We start from the raw sequence: 15,505 nt of genomic DNA, 5'->3' as shown, positions 1-15,505 counted from the left end.
AGAGTATCAGTTGATTTTTTTTTTTTGCTTTGGTTTTGTTTACAATTTCACTGTTTTCAAGCTGCTTTGGACTTCATGTGGAAAATAAGGAAGGACTGGTTGGTGATGCAGCAGTTGTGAGGACTTGGGAACAAGTGGTCTCTGTTGCCTTGGAGTGAAAGGAGGAGTGCTTGTCACTCCACACGGCCAACTTTAGGAAAACTTGGTGACCCACTGTGTGCGAAGCCAGAGGGGCTGAGCATGTGCGGGGAGCCTTAGCTTCTGAGAAACTCTGTGAGGCAGGAGCCAGTATACCCGGTGACCACAAGGATCCTTGGCTTGCAGCTGGCCTTTATGTGATTTACTGGGGAAAGGAAAGAAGGAATAAAAAGAAAGTTGGCAGAAGACTGAAAAATAAAGTTCTGATTGAAAATGTGTTATTTCCGTGAATGAGGAAAGGGGAATGCCTCTTAAAACAACCAAACCCCAAACCAAAAAAGCCATGTAGGGGGGGATCCCTGGGTGGCTCAGAGGTTTAGCGCCACCTTCAGCCCAGGGCCTGATCCTGAAGACTCCGGATCGAGTCCCACGTCGGGCTCCCTGCATATAGCTTGCTTCTGTCTCTGCCTGTGTCTCTGCCTCTCTATCTCTCTCTGTCTCTCATGAATAAATAAGTAAAATATTAAAAAAAAAAAAGAAAAAACCATGTAGGGCGTCTCCTGGGGGCTTTCTGAGCTTTGATTAGTACTACATGTCTTTTAAAAGACGAAAAACTGAGCATTACAGAATGCACGAAAAATAAGAATGGGATTGAGAAAGCTAATGGTTGGAGTACCTGGCTGGCACACACAGTCAAGTGTCTGACTCTTGGTTTCTGCTCAGGTTGTGATCTCAGGGTTGTGAGATCGAGCCCTGTATTGGGCTCCTTGCTGGGCATTGAGCCTGCTTAAGATTCTCTCTCTCTCGGGGATCCCTGGGTGGCTCAGCGGTTTGGCGCCTGCCTTCCACCTAGGGTGTGATCCTAGAGTCCCGGGATCGAGTCCCACATCAGGCTCCCTGCATGGAGCCTGCTTCTCCTCTGTCTGTGTCTCTGCCTCTCTCTCTCTCTCTCTCTCTCTCTCTCTGTCACTCTCATGAATAAATAAATAAAATCTTTAAAAAAAGAAAAAAGAAAAAAAAAAAGATTCTCTCTCTCCCTCTCTCCTGCCCCTCCTGTTTGTACTCTCTCTCTCTCAAATAGAGAAATAAATCTTTTTTTTTTTTTTTTTTAAAGCTAACGGGTAATGTGTGCAAAGGCTTGTAAAACACTCTAAAGACAAGTTATAAGCACATTTATATTCCAAGAGAAAAGGTGAACCATGGCTTGGGAAAGATGGAGTGATAATAAGAGATGACAAAGAAGGAAGTACAGTTATTCGGCTACTAGTTAGCTTTCATCCTTTTAACTGAGAAGAAGCTATTTAAAACTACAAAAGGTTTGGGATGCCTGGGTGGCTCAGTGGTTGAGCGTCTGCCTTTGGTTCAGGTTGTGATCCTGGGGTCCTGGGATTGAGTCTCACATGAGGCTCTCCATGGGGAGCCTGCTTCTCCCTCTGCCTATGTTTCTGCCTCTTTTTCCATGTCTCTCTTGAGTTAAAAAAAAAAACCTAGACAGGATTTGCAAATATCAAAAAGAATTTGAATCTTAGGAGAACCAATAGTAAGAAGACACCAAGCCTTTCAACGTGAAACTAAAAAATGTTTGAATTTCTAGATCCAGATTAATGACACCTCAGGGACCTGAGGACACCCTGGAACTGAAGCCTGGGAGCCATGGCCCTGAACCACAGAGAGGATGTGGTGGTGGGATGGGGGTTAGGGGGCTAAGGGGTTTAGTTACTTCACTTCACTGTGCCTCGGTTCCCTTGTCTGTAAACTGATAATTATGTGTCAATTATTTCATCTGCAAAAGGAGGAGGCTGTGCTCTGTTGATGAGAGCAGTAGTGCATATTGCCTCTTCTGGCGACTCTAAGGATAAATGAGATAATCCATGTAGCTCACTGACTCAGGATTGATACTGTGTTTGAGCATTTGTTATATTCATTATTGCCCATTCTCTTTGAGAACTTATCTGCAAAAGAGAGCGCTGGGCATTTTGGAGATGGGAAAATATCCCAAGTTTTAGAAAGTGGAAGAAGGGACAGATTGTAGAAATTACAGCCTAATAAATTTGACATTAGTTCCTGGCAAAATTTTCCCATGGGTAGGTACAGAGATGGTTTGTGAGGATCAAAATAAAACGTCCTCATAGCTTCTGTACTAGTTTGCCAGGCCTGCTGTGCAGAGGACCACAAACTGGGTGGCTTACCTAACAGAAAGAAATGGATCTTCTCACAGTTCTGGGGACTAGAAGTCTGAAATTAAGGTGTCTGCGGATTGGTTTCTTCTGGGGGCTGTGAGGATGGATCTGTTTCAGGCCTCTCTTCTTGCTTCTAGGCGGTTACTTTCTTCCTGTGTCTTCTCACATCATTTTCCCTCTGTGTGTCCAGACTTCCCCTTTTTATAAGGACAGCAGTCATATTGGATGAGAGCCCACCCTCATGACCTCATTTTAACCTGATTCTGCCTCCACATATGGCCACATTCTGAGGCCCTAGTGGTTAGGCCTTCACCATATCCTTTTTTTTTGGGGGGGGGGTTGGGGAGGAGGGGCACAATTAACCAACCCATAACAGATTTGCTAACAAAAGTCAAGCAAAGCAAAATTAGCCTTATTTTTCCAAAAGTATAGAAGAAGGGAGATACAGACATTGTGAACTTTGAATTTTTAGAAGGGCACTCAATGCAGTTAATTTTCATAAATGAAATTTATAGCGAGTGTGTTCTCTTTCCCCCTCCCCTGCAGGCATTTCGTTTAATCTGCATTTGAATTACGTGAGTCTGTTTCTTCATTTGATGAGTATGTTCTCAAGACCTCACTATTATTTTCAAGGTTTAATAATAATCTGTTCTCCCAACCAGGACCTTTACTTTGTGACATTATATGCATCGTGAGCTTTGGAAACAATTATAGAATTGTTCTCTGATGGATTATTCCTGCTCATAGGAGAATGGCATTAAAATATTTATAGGGAAATGAATTTCATTTTCAAATGGAAAATGCCAGAAGAAATATGGCTTCAAACTTCATAGAAAATGACACAGTTCCTCTCACTTTATTTTAAAGAAGGGAAAAAAAAATCTCATGACTGTGACCTAGGCTGTAGTACAGTTGAAAGATTCTGGTATGGAGATTTATAATCGCAATAGTTCCATGATTTAGGATTTATATTTCAATTTCAGAATTTAATTATTAATTTTATCATGAAACTTACTTAGATGGCTTTCCTTTCTTCTATTATTTTATAAAGTAAGGGAGAATTTTATCTGTGTCTCAAGAATTAGTTGAGTAGACTTAACTTTTGCAGCACTGGCATTTATATGGAAGTGTTGGGCTGCCTCAAGGAATGGTACACACTCACTCTGCAGGTGGATCCTGTGATAAGGCTCATCTTGGTCCTGGTTTGTTTTCAGTGTATACACTCTCTGGGTAGGCTATTCTCTCGGGTGAACTTTAATACCAGATAGAAATCTTACCCACCAATTGAGTTCATGCATACTTTGAAAAATAGTGTTTCTCCTCCACCCTTGCACTCCTGCCCCGCCCCCGACTTTGAAAACAAATCCCAAACACATGCCTCCTCTGTCTTCCTCATAATCAGAGCTTAACTTTGAATGTCTCCAAGTACCATTGATGTTTCCATCTTGAATTAATTTTTTGATAACTCTTTGTCCACTCATACATAACTGCTTTTTGGCACGGTGCTTATAACACTATTGATAGGATGCCAGATGGGAATCTCTTTGGACCTTAAGAAAAAAAGGACAAAACTACTTCTCCCCACTTACACTATTTTAACCTCCCTCTTGCCCTTCCCCCCAAATAAATGAATGACCCTGGATCTTATTTTCCCTCTAGTATCTACTGGTCCTTTCTGTTTTTACCACTGAAGTAGCTAGAAATTCAGCCTTGTGGTATGATGGACATTTTAAATTTTTCTAAAAATCTTTGTTCTCAAATAGGATTTCTGGGATTTCTGCCTGAAACTATAGCGCAATTACTTATCTGACTTTTGGGAGACAGCAAAGGCTGGTGGCTGGGCTCACTCCATCTCTGTCTGCATCATGCAGTGGGGCTTAATCTCTGCAGAGACATTCAGTGTGAGAGGAAAGGATAAAATGAGTGTTTATAAAGAGCAAGGCACAGCCCTCTAGATGGGGGAGCAGGAAAGACCCCCAGGGGTACCTTACCAAGGTGTGCTTAGTCCGTTTTCTTCTCTCCAGAACTGGGCAGTGCTGTTCTGGTTTACCTTCCAAATGTAGCCATTGTTTGAGCCTGAGCAATGCAGGGATTACTTGCCTTGTGGGTGTGAATTTTAAAGCCGAACAGTTAAATTTTTACAGGCACAGTCCTCAAGATTTCAGAAGTTCTTGTGTATATTTGTCACATTGGAATGCATTTTCAAAATTCCTCATGGTGAACATAGTAGAGACTCTTAGCTGTGAAGATTTGTTTTATGATGTTGAGGAAAATGAACATAACATTCTTCTTCTTTAACATTTTGAGTAACGTTGTGAGTTGTGCTTTTTCTTTCGTATTCTTTTATATTATGAGTTTCTAAACACACAGGTGCTGTGGAAGCCCATGAGTGCAGAAGACAGAGAGGAAAATTTAGTGTTATGGCTCGTTTACATTAGGGCTCACTCTCTAAGTTTGACTCTAGTGCTTGCTTTAAAGAATATTTATTTTCTGTGTGGTATTAATAACATAAGGCCTTCTGAACTGGGGGATTGTTCTCTTCATCATTAAGTCAATGTTTAGTAAACATCTCTCAAAAACTCTGAAGAAGGGGATCCCTGGGTGGCGCAGCGGTTCGGCGCCTGCCTTTGGCCCAGGGCGCGATCCTGGAGACCCGGGATCGAATCCCACGTCGGGCTCCCGGTGCATGGAGCCTGCTTCTCCCTCTGCCTGTGTCTCTGCCTCTCTCTCTCTCTCTGTGACTATCATAAATAAATTAAAAAAAAAAATTAAAAAAAAAAAAACTCTGAAGAAGGTGAAACATTTCTGAAAAACATATTCAGGTGTATGCTCATTATGAATTTCCTATCCTGCTTCCATTTTATGTGACCTTATTACACGATGCATCATTTAACAGATATAAATGCAGCTCTGCATCTTTTATGCTGCAAAGACTTACATTATATTTCTGTATATACTTATCTTAAGAAGTTAATTGGTAATACACTAGACTCTGTAACCTTGTTGTATGGTGTCGTCATTAAGAGCCCAAGCTTTGAAGTCAGACATTTCAACTTGCGCTCTGGACTCCAATTGGAGAGTCACTTCATGTCTCCAACCTTCGTTTCCTAATCGGTAAAATGGGGATGGTTATAACACCTCCCCCTGGAGTTGTTGAAAGGTTCGCATGAGATAGTGCATATCGGTACCTGACCCACTGTGACTGCACATTTATAAGGCAGAAGATGCATGGTGTGGGGTGAATAATTTGGGACTAGCAGCCTGGAGATCTGGGATTTGAGGCCAGAGAAAATCCACAAAGGCTGGAAAGAGAGATTGAAACCAAGGAGACTAAGACATAGTCTTAGTTGGTTCTAAGTACATAGGGTGGTCTTGCTTTTCCCCTGGGTTATTCTACTATTCATATTGCTACAAACAAGGAGATGGATAGATGAGTCCCTCCCCCACCCAAAGTCATGTTTTTACTTTAGCCGAATACATAGGAAAAGATTTGTGGTCACTGGCATGCTGGACTAGAACTTGATGCATCTATATTTTCTCCAAACAGGAAGTTAAATTACTGTTCTGAGGTTCATGAGTTTAGAGCAGAGTTTGTGCTTGGAACCCAGCATGGTACCTGACCCACACTTGGCTGGGCTAGTTAAGTGTTTGGATGGAACGATATACTTTTCTTTTTCTTTTTTGGCTTTTTCGGGTCTGGATTATTGTTGGATGTTTGTTGAAAATGGATCCCTCTGTCCTAGCCTGTGTTGTGAGGTGTGGCCCGGGGGTACTGTGTGGCCATTGTGGGAATGGAGGTAGGTCAGTGCTCTTTGGGTGCCAAAGGAGTTCATGGGATTAGTGGATTTTAAATATTACATTGCAGTCATAACCAGAAGCTTAGTTTATAACTAGAAGCTTGGCATTGGGAACAAGGATGTGGCCAGATGCAGAACATGAAAGAAGGTCTATCCTGGATTGCACTATTTTGCAATCGCAGGCTCCTTGGAAGCTGAGTGGAGTGGAAGTGAAATTGGGCTTGACTCTGCCTGCTTTCCTGTCAAACCCAGTAGAGCTCACCTCTACTATCTCATTCCTTCTTCTTCTTTTTATTTATTTATTCATGAGAGACACACAGAGAGGCAGAGACAGAGGCAGAAGGAGAAGCAGGCTCCCTGTGGGGAACCTGATGTGGGACTTGATCCCAGGATCCTGGAATCACGCCCTGAGCCAAAGGCAGATGCTCAACCACCGAGCCCCTCAGGTGCCCTGTCCCATTCCTTGAATGATAGAATTTCAGTCCCTTCCTCATTTATTCATTGGGTGGTGGAATTCATTCATTCATTAATTTTGATTGAACATCTACTATGACTGGACACTGTCCTAAGTATTTGGGAATACAGTATGAGCAAAGCAGATGAAAATCCCTGCCCTTATGGGGTTTTCATTTTAGAGGGAAGAGGCAGACAATATACACAACAAAACCATAAGGAATATATTAGAAAGTAATACATACTATAGAGAAAAATCAAGCAAGGAAGGGAGAGGGTCCGGCAGGGGTTAGCTGGTGGCCTGAAACTTAGAATAAGCTGGTCAGAGAAATGGAGTTCTTACATTTGAACAAAACCTGGGGGAGGTGAGGGCAAGGGAGGAGGGGTGTGGAGCCCCAGACCAAGGCAATAGTAAGGACGGAGAGAACTTGGTGAAGGAGAGGAGTCCAGTCAGGGAGCCTTTGGGGAGTGTTGGTGGAAAAGAGGATGGAGGAGCTAGAGGCAGCCAGCTAGTGGGGGCAGGGGGGTGGAGAGGAGGGGGGAGTGGAGATGGGGGTGGCCCTGAAGGACCACAATTGTAGACCATTACAGGGACTGTGGAGTTGGGGTAGCTGTGAGTGAGCAGGCGCCACCGGGAGGGGGCGAGTGTTGAGCACAGAACTGACGTGACAGGTGACTTTGGTTTTTTAACAGGATCACTCTGGCTGCTGTGAAAATAATGTACCTACTAGTAAGCCAAAAAAAGGCTTTGTGTGTGTGTGCGCACGTGTGCACGTGTGCCAAAGGGACAGTCATATGGAGGGTGTACTGATACCATCTTTAGTGTAAAACAAGAGTATATTTTATCATAAGATTTGAGCCCGAGTTATTGGGGGGGGGGGCCCAGTCCTTGATGGAGGTTCATCCCCCAGGTGTTGCTAGGACACGAGGGTCTGCAGGCGGTGCAGGGTCATTGCGCCACCCTCAGGGACTATGTACCACTTTTGACTTAAGCAGGGTGGACACGTGGTGCGTGTGGTTTTATTTCCTGGATGTCATTTGCACCTAGATGGCTTTAGAGGGAACTTGGGAAAAATCCTATAGAATGACTGAGTCCTGTGGATTTGCCAACAGACGACCCCATTCTTCCTCATGCCCTCTGATCCCTTCCGCCCCTCCCCGCCCCTCCGTGATGATCGGGGCTGAGGGCATTGCCCTAACAGACCGTATATTTCTTAGGGGTGGTCATTAATTTTCCTTGGCTTGGCTGAAGAAACATTCCCGTCACCTCTCCTGAGCCCAGAGCACCAACCCGGCGTGAATGAGTTTTGACAACAGAACCTTGTTCTGCAGTGAGAGGTTGGCCTGGTTCCACTTCCCATTAATTTTCTTGTACAATCAAGGCACCTAGGAAAACATGTGAAGAAAGTTTTCATTTTGTGGGCTAATAATACGTGCCATAGGGTAGTTTGCCAGTCTTTTGGCTTTGGTAGTGATTTTTGCACAGGTGTACCCATAGTGGCTACTACAAAGGTGAGTTGAGAGGAGATAACAGCTCTGTCTTTTGAACTTTCGGAATAAGGAAATTGATTTACACAGATAATTGTTAGGAAGTTTTCACATCTCACTTTTGTGTTTGCCAAACATCCTTGCTAGTTTTGCTTCTTGGCAGTACAAATGTTTGGAGACATGTTGTATGTTCTCCAGCGCTCATGACTTGGGTATCTTTTTTCCCCCACATCTTGTAACTGCAGGATGGAGCCAGCCTGGGGGGATTCAGCCTGTCCCTTCAGTTTTAATTAGTTGTGAAATATTAGCAGGAAGGCAAAGATATTTTACATCGAAGTGACTTTTTGGGGGAAGTGGCAAATTAAATTTTATGGCAGCAGCTGTTCTGAGTGGAATTTGTCACAAAGTTGATGAGAAGTGAATGCTTCCAATACCCCGATATAAATCCTTAGTTTAAAAAAGGTACAAGTGGCAAATAAATGAGGGTGTGGAAATATAGAAAAATATCTTTGTAAATATATGTTTTTTTTTAAATTAATTTTTATTGGTGTTCAATTTACCAACATACAGAAAAACACCCAGTGCTCATCCCATTAAGTGTCCACCTCAGTGCCCGTCACCCATTCCCCTCCAACACCCGCCCTCCTCCCCTTCCACCACCCCTAGTTCGTTTCCCCGAGTTAGGAGTCTTTATGTTCTGTCTCCCTTCCTGATATTTCCCAACATTTCTTTTCCCTTCCTTTATATTCCCTTTCACTATTATTCATATTCCCCAAATGAATGAGAACATACACTGTTTGTCCTTCTCCGATTGACTTATTTCACTCAGCATAATACCCTCGAGTTCCATCCACGTTGAAGCAAATGGTGGGTATTTGTCGTTTCTAATTGCTGAGTAATATTCCATTGTATACATGAACCACATCTTCTTTATCCATTCATCTTTCGATGGACACCGAGGCTCCTTCCACAGTTTGGCTATTGTGGACATTGCTGCTAGAAACATCGGGGTGCAGGTGTCCCGGCGTTTCACTGCATCTGCATCTTTGGGGTAAATCCCCAACAGTGCAATTGCTGGGTCGTAGGGCAGGTCTATTTTTAACTCTTTGAGGAACCTCCACACAGTTTTCCAGAGTGGCTGCACCAGTTCACATTCCCACCAACAGTGTAAGAGGGTTCCCTTTTCTCCGCATCCTCTCCAACATTTGTTGTTTCCTGCCTTGTTAATTTTCCCCATTCTCACTGGTGTGAGGTGGGATCTCATTGTGGTTTTGGTTTGTATTTCCCTGATGGCAAGTGATGCAGAGCATTTTCTCATGTGCTTGTTGGCCATGTCCATGTCTTCCTCTGTGAGATTTCTCTTCATGTCTTTTGCCCATTTCATGATTGGATTGTTTGTTTCTTTGGTGTTGAGTTTAATAAGTTCTTTATAGATCTTGGAAACTAGCCCTTTATCTGATATGTCATTTGCAAATATCTTCTCCCATTCTGTAGGTTGTCTTTTAGTTTTGTTGACTGTATCCTTTGCTGTGCAAAAGCTTCTTATCTTGATGAAGTCCCAATAGTTCATTTTTGCTTTTGTTTCTTTTGCCTTTGTGGATGTATCTTGCAAGAAGTTACTGTGTCCAAGTTCAAAAAGGGTGTTGCCTGTGTTCTCCTCTAGGATTTTGATGGAATCTTGTCTCACATTTAGATCTCTCATCCATTTTGAGTTTATCTTTGTGTATGGTGAAAGAGAGTGGTCCAGTTTCATTCTTCTGCATGTGGATGTCCAATTTTCCCAGCACCATTTATTGAAGAGACTGTCTTTCTTCCAATGGATAGTCTTTCCTCCTTTATCGAATATTAGATGACCGTACATTTCAGTGTCCACTTCTGGATTCTCTATTCTGTTCCGTAAATATATGTTTTAAAACCTAAGCGCTCTGGTGCATGTTTTTCTTTCTTTCTTTCTTTCTTTCTTTCTTTCTTTCTTTCTTTCTTTCTTTCTTTCTTTCTTTCTTCTTTCTTTCTTTCTTTCTTCTTTCTCCTTCCTTCCTTCCTTCCTTCTTTTTTTCTTTTTTTTCATTACAGTCTCAGTCTTTCAAAAACAGTGATTGCTCTGATTTTGTAATGGGAGTCTTTGTTTAGTTTAGAAGCCAATAATGACAGGCTGCAAAAGAAAACATAACCTAGTAGGGAGGCTCCCTAATGGTGAGCATGCTGGGGTAAGAATTTGAGAAGGAACAGGATCTTTGAACATGTCATTCCTCTTCCTGGAGTAACATCTTCCTGGCCCTTACCTCCCACCATGAAACTTTGCCTCCTCAGTGACTTTTCCTCACGTAGCCCTCAGCTCTCAACAGGGATGCCTTTCCTGACTTGGCTGGTTCTTCCTACTGTAAACTCTTATAAGCCTTATTAGTTCTTAGCCCTAACTGTATATTTATTAGAATAATTCCTTATTTTATGAACTCTATGAGGTAAGGGAAAGTTTCATTATATTTTGTTACTATGGTGTCATCTCTGCCTACATCCACTGCCTTACACACAGTTAAGTATTTACTCAGTGAAGCAGCCCATATAGGAGTTGAGTTTGGGTGGCTACAGGAAGGCTGGTACAGAGATTTAGGCCTACTGCCTCAAGTTCAAATGCCTTGGGGGCCGGCATTGTAAGTGAGTGAAGTAGACTTTTGAAGCTTGTGTGGTGGCAAATTAGAAAGACTTCTCAGGCAGATGGGTTATGGCAGGGACTTATACAGTAGGAAGAACCAGGAAGGAAGGCTGCCAGAGGGCAATGGAGTGCCGGGAAGGTTTTCGAGCAGAGGTGAGAGATTGTCATATTAGGAAGTGTATAGGAAGAAAATTTTGGCAGTGTGGGAAGTCTTCAAGTAGATCATGAGACTCCTAGGTTCTGAGGCTAACGTTGTAGTCTACCCTAGAGCTAAATGAGGTGGGGCCCTGGGAGAAGTGTGGTAGTAGAACCAATAGTTAACGGTCTGGAGCATCTTGGCAAATACAGAGACAAACGCGTGTCAGAAAAATAGATTTCTGAAAATTAAATGGCTCATCATCAATGTCTTTCTAGAAGCAACAGAAATGGCGCCTAGAAAAGGAGATCATGAGGTCAGGTCTGATTGCTGTGGGTTGAGGACTGAGTAGGAAGTGAGAAAGGCACACCAGTGAGTGGAGATTCCTTTTCTGAGAGGTTTTTTGAAATAGAAAGATAAGACACTGGGGCAGAAGCCGAGGCAGAGGAAGATGCCAGAAGGATGCAAGGGTATGGGTTGAATGTGCCAGTGAGGGTCCCATCCTCTAAGACCCCGAGAGCAGAGCAGAGTGGGGGAAGACGCGCAGCCTCTGAGATAGAAGTGGCCAGCCCATGGCGAGGTCTTGCCAGGTGGCAGAGGACGCATTCGCTCAGAGGAGAGTGCTCAATGAGGAGAGGTTCGGGTTTGCTTTGGGGAAGATGTGTGTAGGACATAGTGCTAAAATGTGTTTCCATTTCCACTTTTATCACAGATTTTATTAACAGGTGCTAAAGAAATATTCTTGGAAAGATTGAGGGAAAACGTCCCTTGCTTTTTCCTTCTGACTTGAAAACTCACCAGAAGCCTTAGACGCCTCCTGAAATCTTGAATAGAAGCAGTCTCAAAACTATGCCATGGAGGATATTTCAGACCTGTGGAAATGCACAGCCATTGCTGTCCTGTGTGGGATCCTGCTTTGACTAGAAGTCCAAGGCCTGTCTCACAGAGCTTTGGTAATCAGCTGCACCTCACGTGGGTCTGAATATAACAGATTGGTGATTTAGTATTGTGAAATATAATGTAATATATAAATATAATATAATATCTTGAAATAAAATATGATGAAACTACCTCAGACATTCAGTAGCATCTTTGGAAGCAGGGAATACCTTAAGTTTGCTAGCACTTTCTCAGTTAAAGAGTTTTTTTTTTTTTTTTTACTTTCCCAGGCCATTGCTGTTTTTTCATCACACTAAGGTCTTTTCAGAGTTTCTCATAATAAGTCAACAAGTCTGTTTCAATTGTGTTTGTTACTAAGCAACAGTTACTAAGAGTGTCTGTAATTAAGATGAAAGTTCCAAGGTAACTCTGCCCAAATACAGCCCCATTTTCAGCATTTTCTGATAAGGCGAGCGTAGGGTGAATAAAAGTGAAAGAAGACTATTTTAGCGAGAGCACCGTGCCTGACATTTCTGAAATGTGTTGGCTGTCCTCTAGCTTATCTGGGACAGAGAGTTTGTGTTTTACAAATCAGCTAGTAATTTTTTCTCATGTGTCTGACATGCGCATTCCTGATGTGAACAGGTGATGCCTGTTGGAGGCAGGGCTCCTGCACGGTGGTGGCTCCGCGGCGGCCGCATGGTACCCTCCAGGGGCTGGATGACCTGTGCGCTGGTAAGGAGGGATGACCAGAGTAAGCCCCACGTGAGCTCAGCTGCCTCTGCAGCTATGACTGACCTAGATTAAGCAGCAGTGCAGGCATGTTCTGCACTTTGTTTAACAGCGCACAGTGTCTTTTTCTCTTGGTGATTTGTAAAGGAAGGCTCAGATGAATTTTTCCCTATTCATCGTGCTGGCTCATTGCAGGCACTTCACAAATGTTCCTCTTTCCCTTCCCGCTCCATTCTGTTCCAGGGGTGAGGGGAGGAGGGTAGGGTTTCCATGACGACCTGTTGTTGAATGACCTCTTTTTAGACCTGTTGTTAGATGCCCAATGGGCCCCAATAGAGGTCCAGAGAGCCAAGCCTCACCTAATGGAAGGCTTTGTGGTAAAAGAAGAATCAGTCTGTCCCAGTCAACTAGCAATTGCTGAGTGACCCTCCAGCTGCCTACAAACTCGGCGCTGCCCTGTGGGGTTTGCTTGCAGGTTGTCCTCACTGCAAGCAGAATGAATGACAGCCAACAAAGAGCGCTGACCAATAATATCTTAGGTTTATGAACTTGGGTAAGTCATAACCACCTTGAACTTTAGTTTCCTCATCCTTATACGGGGTACAGTAATATCTGCTTGGCTTATGTGGTAGGGTTGCCATAAGAATTAGATGAGACAGGGAAAGTGCCAGAAAATGTGTGTATATATTCATTTACTCAACATTTACCAAGTGACTCCTATGTACCAGGCACTGTCCTAGTTTCACAATATATTCCATGTCAGAAGAAATGAATAGATCAGCTTAATTCTTTTAAATGTCTAATATTCCATAGTTTAGATGTTTCACAATTTATTTAACCATCTTCCAATTAAGTGAACAGTGTTGCTCTGAAGATCTTTGTACATATATTTTTGGCAAATGTGAGAATATTCCTCTAGGAGGGTATCGTCAGAGATCTTGCCAGATCAAAAGTAGCATACTTAATATTTTGTTGGATACTACCAAATTCTCTCCAAAAGGCAATGACAACCTTCCCACCTGGAATATCCATAACACCTATCCTCCCATACCCTTGCTAATACAGTCTTTTAAATTTTACCAATACGTTGGATGAAAAATAATATCTAATGATTGTGTTATTTTCATTTCCTTGATTTATTAAGGAGCATCTTGGATCCCTGGGTGGCGCAGCGGTTTGGCGCCTGCCTTTGGCCCAGGGCGCGATCCTGGAGACCCAGGATCGAATCCCACATCAGGCTCCCGGTGCATGGAGTCTGCTTCTCCCTCCGCCTGTGTCTCTGCCTCTCTCTCTCTCTCTCTCTGTGACTATCATAAATAAATAAAAATTAAAAAAAAAAAGAATATTAAGGAGCATCTTTTCATCTTTGTTGGCCATTTTTGTTTCTTCTGTGATGAGCCTCTTTAGCTACTTCTTTATCTACTGGGAGATATGTCTTTTTCTCAGTCATTTGAAAGGGTGTTTTATACACTTAAAACTATTTGACTTTACTTACTTTTCCATTGAGATGAAAAGTGCAAAGCTAAGTACTATGTATATTATGGAGAAGGTAAGAGACCTATGAAGTTAAATCACTAGTTACCCGTCACTCGTTAACATTGGGACTTGATTAGAAACCAGGCTTCTCCTAGTCCAGTCTGATTTTATTTGAGCACAAAGGGTTATTTGGGAGGCTCAGCAGGCCAAGGAGGGTGGGTTATCTCAGTGGGGCAGTTGGATGGCTGGAAGCAGCAAGAGAGGGAGAGGGCATTGGGTTACAGAAGGGAGACAGGAGGGAATGCAAGCTTCTCTAAATACCTGTGCCTCTTTCAGCCCAACCTGCAGGAGCTACCTAATCCTGGGAGAAAGGGAAGGTAACTGAAGGATTCAGGGCTGGTGATCCTGGCTCTTCCTTAGGGAGTGGGTTCAAAGGCAAAGCAGTGCTCGGAGAGGGACAGCCTCTGCAGGGTGCTGTCTGCCCTCCCTGTGAGGCCACAAGTGATTCAGCTGCCTCTGTACTGTGAAGACCAGAGAATGTTACTTTTCTTTTTTTTTTTTTCTTCAAGATTTTATTTATTTATTTATTCATAAGACACACAGAGAGAGGCAGAGATACAGGCAGAGGGAGAAGCAGGCTCCCTGCAGGGAGCCTGATGTGGGACTTGATCCCAGGATCCCAGGAATCATACCCTGAGCCAAAGGCAGATGCTCAACCACTGAGCCGCTCAGGTGCCCCGAGAATGTTTCTGTTCTTAATAATCACAAGAGAAACAACACAAAGATTCTCTTCTTATTTGAGTTGTCTACAGTACCTCATTTGAATAATCGTAACTTTTTTTCTGATTGAATAATTACCATTGCCTTTTTCTGTGTAAAAGAGTAAACTATGATACAAAGTTTTTCTGAAATGGCCCTGTTTTAGGCTTTGTTTTCCTTCTTATCCTGATGTGGCTTGTTATGTATGTTCAATAGGGCTAAATCTTAGGATGGAAATTCTAGATTTTTTTTTTTCAAGGCTGGAAGCAGCTTTAGGGGCCATCTGGTTTAATTCACATCTCAAAGAGGTAGGGAAGCCAAGATTTTGGGAAATGTGGTGGTTTGATTAAAAGATTACTCAGTCAGGGCGCCTGGGTGGCTCAGTTGGTTAAGTGCTTGACTCTTGGTTTCGGCTCAGGTCATGATCTCAGGTCCTGGGATCGAGCGCCTCATTGGCTCCGCACTGAGCAGTGAGTCGGCTTGAGATTTTTCTCTCTCTTCTCTTTTTGCCCCACCCCTCACTCATGCTCTTTCTGTCTCTCTCTCAAATAAAAATAAATAAAGCTTAAAAAAAATGATTACCCAATCTTCCGGATTAAGGATGGCATTCATTGAGAACTTTCCTATTTTATTAGGACTTCTGGTGGCACCATTTAACATCTTTCTGAGATTTGCCTAGTTTCCCCCCCCCCACCCCAGATTTATTACCTAGAAAATGAGGCTGATTGTATTTATCTCATCAAATTGTTGTCCTATGTATTTAAGAAAGCACTTTTCATAGTTGAGTCTTAACACATCTGCATGTTTTTGAAAG

The 15,505-nt window shown here is 42.9% G+C and overlaps 1 protein-coding gene and 1 long non-coding RNA gene across 3 annotated transcripts in view; both read left to right on the top strand.

Moving 5' to 3' along the window:
- The window catches only part of NEBL (nebulette), a 344,404-nt gene that overhangs the window by 14,545 nt on the left and 314,354 nt on the right, over window positions 1–15,505 (top strand). The gene's annotated exons all lie outside the window — the stretch shown is intronic.
- Window positions 12,034–13,638, top strand: LOC121496572. The gene is made up of 3 exons (XR_005989271.1): window positions 12,034–12,459; window positions 12,932–13,009; window positions 13,601–13,638. It is a non-coding gene; the product is annotated as an uncharacterized LOC121496572 (long non-coding RNA).

Source organism: Vulpes lagopus, chromosome 8, assembly GCF_018345385.1.
Source record: "Vulpes lagopus strain Blue_001 chromosome 8, ASM1834538v1, whole genome shotgun sequence".
Lineage (NCBI taxonomy): Eukaryota > Metazoa > Chordata > Mammalia > Carnivora > Canidae > Vulpes > Vulpes lagopus.
The sequence above is the reverse complement of the archived record's forward strand: the minus strand, read 5'-3'. Positions and strand labels throughout refer to the sequence as shown.